The sequence below is a fragment of the Spodoptera frugiperda genome, chromosome 7 (assembly GCF_023101765.2).
Source record: "Spodoptera frugiperda isolate SF20-4 chromosome 7, AGI-APGP_CSIRO_Sfru_2.0, whole genome shotgun sequence".
NCBI lineage: Eukaryota > Metazoa > Arthropoda > Insecta > Lepidoptera > Noctuidae > Spodoptera > Spodoptera frugiperda.
In genome coordinates, this window is record NC_064218.1 from 10,280,219 (window position 1) to 10,286,929 (window position 6,711).

At 30.7% G+C, this 6,711-nt stretch overlaps 1 long non-coding RNA gene across 1 annotated transcript; it reads left to right on the forward strand.

The window, feature by feature from the left end:
- Window positions 1-853: 853 nt before the first annotated feature.
- On the forward strand, window positions 854-1,424 carry LOC118276172 (uncharacterized). Its single transcript, XR_004783652.2, has 2 exons — window positions 854-1,074; window positions 1,145-1,424. It is a non-coding gene; the product is annotated as an uncharacterized LOC118276172 (long non-coding RNA).
- The last annotated feature ends 5,287 nt before the right edge of the window (window positions 1,425-6,711 follow it).

Genomic DNA, 6,711 nt, shown 5'->3' on the forward strand with positions numbered 1-6,711 from the left:
TTGACTGAGATCCTTAATGGTAATAGGTATTTAATCACGCTCAACGTTATGAAAAAAAGAACATTATTTTCTAAAATTGGTTTTATTGGCGAAACTCAACATTTGACAACAGGAATGTGATTTTTGTATGTAAAACTATGCAGGGCTTGTAAGCGGTAAAGGTTTAAGGTAAGGCTAACTGGTATAAAAGTTGTAGGTATCTTTACTCCACTGTTAGCGTATTATTATTGTCGCTTTGTTCTATCAGTAACCAACCGAAATTATTTTCTCACTAAAGCACGCTTCTGTTTTAGGCATTAATACCTTACACTATAATGCTAAGGCTTATAGCATGAACACTGCAAAGTTGGCATTCAATAAAACGTTAATTGACACGACAATCGTCCGACTTCTAAACTTTACGAACATTCCACGACCAAACCCAACGACTGAAGCAGCTGGTGTAAACAAATGTAGACACCATTTTACGGCCAATTTCAATAACCTATCTATCTGTAGATTTGTTTATGTACTACAAATACACAATAGGGAAGATGCAAAAATAATATTTATGAAAATTTTGTTATTAAAATGCTAAAAAAGAATAAAAGAAGGGCCATAGCAAGGTTTTCATTTTATTTAATGTTGATTTTTATCATAAATTATGAATAAAAAGTTACATGTAAAGAAACGTATTTCAAAACACCAATCAGTGTTTAGTGACGTTACTCCTGCTATGTCAACTATTGACAACTTTGAGTTGTGAACATTTTAAGCGAAAATTATTTTGCATTTATCGGCTAAAAATGGAAGCTGGGTTTATCAAAGCAGATTCTAGGAATCTACCAAAAGTTAGCGTAGACATGGTTGTAACTTTTTTATGGAAAGTGCGGAGTTTTCGAGTGTAGAAATAATATGGCGATAACCCAATCGGCTATGTTCAAATCAAAAGAGATGGAGAATTATGTATAGTAAAAAGTCGAGTTACGCCGGAGCATGAAATACGTAAAGAAGGTTATCGTGTTACAGCCATTATAAATGAAACACAAAGCTTGGTTCAGTCCTGCCAATGCGAAGATTGTGCGGCTTCTGAAGGTAAACATTTCAGGTTATTTTAAATAGTTAATCTGTAGCATGGATAATTTAGACTAAAATCTATTTCCAGGTGGGTGTAAGCATGCTGCTGCACTATTGCTATGGTTACACAGAAGATCTGAGGAGCCTCCGATAACGTCCATAACATGTTATTGGAAAAAGACAAAATTATCTATATGTACTTCTAGAAAATCATTTATAAAAGCGATACAATGCTTTTATAAATGAAGTTATGAATGCTGCAAAGAAATTCTGGATAGATGCTGTGTTTCCAAAATTAAAAGATATTAATTACATGTTTTTTCTGTAACCATTTTGTAGATATTTTAAATAAAACTTTGTTTTTTAAATACTTTTTTTTATTCAATTTTAATTAAAGGTGATTGCAAATTGACAAGCGCACAACAAATGATTATACTATAGTCTAAATGGGGAATTAGGAAATGATAAACACAGGAATGTGGCTTCAAAAGCAAACTCACACAGTCTTCTGATCACTCTTTCAATATGAATTCGCAGGCTTGCAATTTTCTTTGACCTTAGTACATCATCTCTTGAACTTTTCTTAGTGTTGCTAACACTAGGTGGTCTTATTAACTGAAATTGCTTGTGCAAATGTGCTTGAAGCCTCTGTCTGCCATGATACAAGCTCCAGGTGGTAAAATGTCTATACATTTTTAGCTTGGAACCACTTTTTCTCAGTTTGGGATCAGAAGGCCTAGTTAAAAACAATTTATTAGGAAATTTGGTTGAAGTTGATGGACACAATGGCACGAAACATGAGTCAATACGGCTTTTTTGGTGCTGTTGTTGTAATAACCAGATGTTGATGGGATGTCCATTTTTAGTTTTATCAAAATATATCTTGAAAATAGAGGAAATTTTGAAAAAAGCCAGCGACGGTAACAAACAGTGAACAGTGACAGACATCGACAAACAGCTATGACGTCATCGGAACTATAGGTCCGTTTCCGCGCGAAAATTTAAACTGTCAGTTTCAAAACGCATTTTTTGCAATAAATTAGGGTTTTTTTTAATTTTTAATATACTTGTGGTCTATTCTACATGGAATGCTTTACAATGAAAACATAAATAAAAATATTGCATCTTCCCTATTTAACATGGCTCCATACAAAATGTGTCAATTAAATCTAGTAAGCACATCTACAGAGATAGGTTATTGAAATTGGCCGTATCAAAGTTAAAATACATGACGTGATATCGTTTACATTTTCGAAACGTATTTTTGTTATTTAAGCCCTGAAACTATGTATTTAATAACCTACTTATAAACAACACCTACAACTAGATAAGTTTGTCTCTCGTGGAATAAACTTATCCAGCTTCTTAAAGGTTTGGCAATCAACTAACACAGTGTCAGGTACCATGGTAATCAAATCAAACGGCACAGTAACGCCACCGCTCCAACTCTGCTATTAACTTATCATTTAAATAACATTAAATCGAATACATAAAAGAAATAAAAAAAAAACCAGAGTCGATTAAAATCATGAACCATATCTATACATATAATAAAATCGTAGAAAAGTGCTGTCTGTACATTGAAAATAAAAATAAAAAAAATAGCAGGGGTTATTGTTATGTCGATGTCGAACCCAAAAATGTAATTAACTTTTTTTTTGTCTGTTTGTCTGTTTGTCTGTTTGTCTGTTTGTCTGTTTGTCTGTTTGTCTGTTTGTCTGTTCGTCTGTGCGCGCTAATCTCAGAAACGGCTGATCCGAGTTGGATGTGGTTTTCACGAATATATTGTGGGATGCTTAAATTTACATTTAGTGTTTGTTTCATGTCAATCGGTTCATAAATAAAAAAGTTATGTCAAATTAAAGAATCACGTCGAACATTCTATGCTTATACCATTAATCTCCGCAACTATTTGACGGATTTGGTTGAAATTTGGTACAGATATAGTTTAGAACCTTAGAAAGGACATAGATATATTTTTATTTCAAAAATCAAAAAATAAAATAAAAATAAAAATAAAATAAAAATAAAAATAAAATAAAAATAAAAATAAAAATAAAAATAAAAATAAAAATAAAAATAAAAATAAAAATAAAAATAAAAATAAAAATAAAAATAAAAATAAAAATAAAAATAAAAATAAAAATAAAAATAAAAATAAAAATAAAATAAAAATAAAATAAAATAAAAATAAAAATAAAATAAAAATAAAATAAAAATAAAATAAAAATAAAATAAAAATAAAATAAAAATAAAATAAAAATAAAAATAAAATAAAAATAAAATAAAAATAAAAATAAAATAAAAATAAAATAAAAATAAAATAAAAATAAAATAAAAATAAAATAAAAATAAAATAAAAATAAAATAAAAATTAAATAAAAATAAAATAAAAATAAAATAAAAATAAAATAAAAATAAAATAAAAATAAAATAAAAATAAAAATAAAATAAAAATAAAATAAAAATAAAATAAAAATAAAATAAAAATAAAATAAAAATAAAATAAAAATAAAATAAAAATAAAATAAAAATAAAATAAAATAAAAATAAATTTATTCCGGACATACAGCGCCATCTATTGTTCAATTTCGTACTTATAGTACGGAATTGAACGATGTCGGGCTGTTCCTATACTCCGTAGATAGATGGCGTTGATCGCGCAATGGTGTAATTACAATTGTTCAGTTCATGTTATTGTTTTAATTCATTGGAAATTTGTTTTTACAAAATAGTAAAAAGCAATGAAAAATATAACATAATACAACTTTTAGTACAAAGAAAACGCTCTAACGGAGTATAGATAATTCTATGTCGATCGTTACACGACTTCGGTTCATGTTATTGTTTTAATTCATCGAAAAAAGTTAACAAATAGTAAAAAGGTATGAAAAAAATTATATCAATATAATTAAACTTTTAGTACAAAGAAAATGCCCGAACGGAGTATAAATAAATAATCCAAGTTGTCTTTATCCTCGATAGATGGCGTTGGGATCGAAATAGATTGCGCTATGGTTTTGTTACAATTATTTGGTTGGGTATCGGCCGAGCGCTTCGGTACTATCGTAGAAAATGTGTATTATCAGTCGTATGATTATTTGTCTGTAGTGGTCCTGCTGTTTCGTATATTCTAAATTGGTTTCGTTGTATTTGTCAATTAATAAGTATATTTGTTGGGTTTTCCTGGTTTTCTGGTTAAACTTTTTAACGTAGGTTTAGTTTGATATCGATTATTAGTAGTTACTGTAGTTAGTTTTTTTAATAAAATTGTAAGTCTAATTTATAAATTAATTAGATTAGATTTAAGTCGTTTCTTTTAAATTATTTAGTTTAAGCTTGGTTATTATAGCATAAAGGATAGGTTCTAATATAATTTCTTTTTTAATTGTTATAAATTCGTAATTCGTAGCTTTCTTTAGTTTTAAGTTAGTTTTCATCTTAAGTTCGGAAAGATTATAATATTTCTTTAGTTAAAGTCCGTTTTTAAACTATTTTTTCAATGCCCTAAGTGAGTATACATCTATTAAAATCAAACGCAGAGCTCATTATGTTGATTTTTGAAGAGTTCCCTGGAATATCTTCCACATCTCATTTTTGAAAAGATCCCGCGAGATCGGGAACTCATCATCATCATCATCATCATGAGCCTATAGCTATGGGAACTATGTGGTTAAAACCAAAAATTTGCCGGAAGTCACTATTCCACGCGAACGAAGTCGCGGGCAAAAGCTAGTTATAAATATTTTAGCAGGGCGCGTGAATAATTGACATTTTTTGTTTCTGTTTGTTACTAATGAAAATGATGAAGAATTCAGGCACAGATTTACGAGAATGGAGAATGTTAATATTACGTAAATTAAAAAAATACCTACACATTCTTATATTTAAATAGCTTTAAAACATTATTAAGTGATAACCTACTACTTAGTTATAAGTATTAAAAAATCTATACTATAATAATAACGCTGAAGAGTTTGTTTGTTTGTTTGTTTGTGAATAATTCTTTTTGTGTTGGATAGCGTATTTATCGAGGAAGGCTATAGGCTATAAAGCATCACGCTATTACCAATAGGAGCCGAGCAGAGCGGGTGAAACCGCGCGGAAGTAGCTAATTAAATATATGAGACGTTGTACTATTACGTCACAGTACAACGTTAATTTTGTATGAGAAATTCAAGTCGTCAAAACATAGTTTTGATTGTACGACAAAACTAAGTACCTATACAGATCAATTCATTACATCGAGTGCTTCATAGTTACACACATGTCTAAAAACGTTAACATTCTCCATTACAAGCAAACCCTCCAAACTTACAAGTTTTCGTAATATGTTAACTTTGCCACACTAGTTACTGTGGCTATCCCTCCAGGCCCGCTTTTGACAGGGTACAAAATCCTTATAAGTACTGTAGCAAAGTAACTCGTAGATATAGAAGTACTTTATCTATCGTATGATATTTTTCATACCGTCAAATACAAAAAGCCAACGGCGGGCTGTCAACGCGGACAAAGGGCCGTTGGGTTTTGAAAAAAAAAAAACGCCGTGGCGTAGAAGTGCCGTGACCTCCATATTCTATTTCATAGGGGGGACGAAGTGTTACCATCTATATAATTATTATTTGCTACAAAACTGAGATTTCCAATGCGCCTACATACCTAATAAATAACATGTTGCAAGCAAAGTAGTACAATTCTACCGTTTACATACGACGCACGCCGCCACTTGCAGCGTCACTGTGTCGCGCTGCTTGCAATCATTTCTAATGAGGCCGTAAACAAACGGTACAATCACAATACACGTAGGTACCTACATACTATTCGCCTGTGACATATTATGTATGTCCTATTCAATTTTACTGGCTGTTTCTGCGCGGCAGAAAGATTTTACCTTAGTATGTAAGTTCATAATAATCATTTCATCAAGGTTCATTCGGTGGAAAGGTAGAAGTAGCAGACAGGAACGTAGTGTGGCCGCTGAATATAATGCTGAAGACTTAGTTTGCTTATATGAAGGCGCTTATCTTCGGAACCATAGGCGTAGCCAGGTTTTAGTTTCGGGAGGGTTTCAAGAAAGTCGACCAATGGAATGTGTGACCCAAAAAAAAAAACGAAACAAAAAAGCCTTCGTACATAACAAAAAAGAAACAATTTATGTAATATGTAATAAACAGTTTCATAGGTATAGTCATACAGACCTTTGCCAAACAGGGGATGTACTATGCTAACTAGAAACATAACGCTCTGTAATGATGTCTAGGTACGCATATTTCGGGGAGGGGGGGGGGGTGTTGCCCCCAAACCCCCCCCTGGCTACGCCTATGTTCGGAACTACTGGTTCAAATCAGATAATTCGTTTTGTGATAGATAGTTCATTTATTAACCCGGCGTCATGGGGGTGGAAAAGTGTTACACGGACGTTGGGGTGGGTCTCACCGACCCGTTCATAATTTCGAAATTATTTCAATAAATTTATAAATAACAAAGACTATTTTTAAGCGTGTTTATATTTTTGGGTATTTTTGTAATTAAATAAAACACAAATATTATGTTATATTATGTTTTAATTATATATAATAACATTTAAAAAAAAGAACTAAAATTATCAACAAAAATTTTCTCTTCTACTTAAATGTAATTATATTATTATTAATT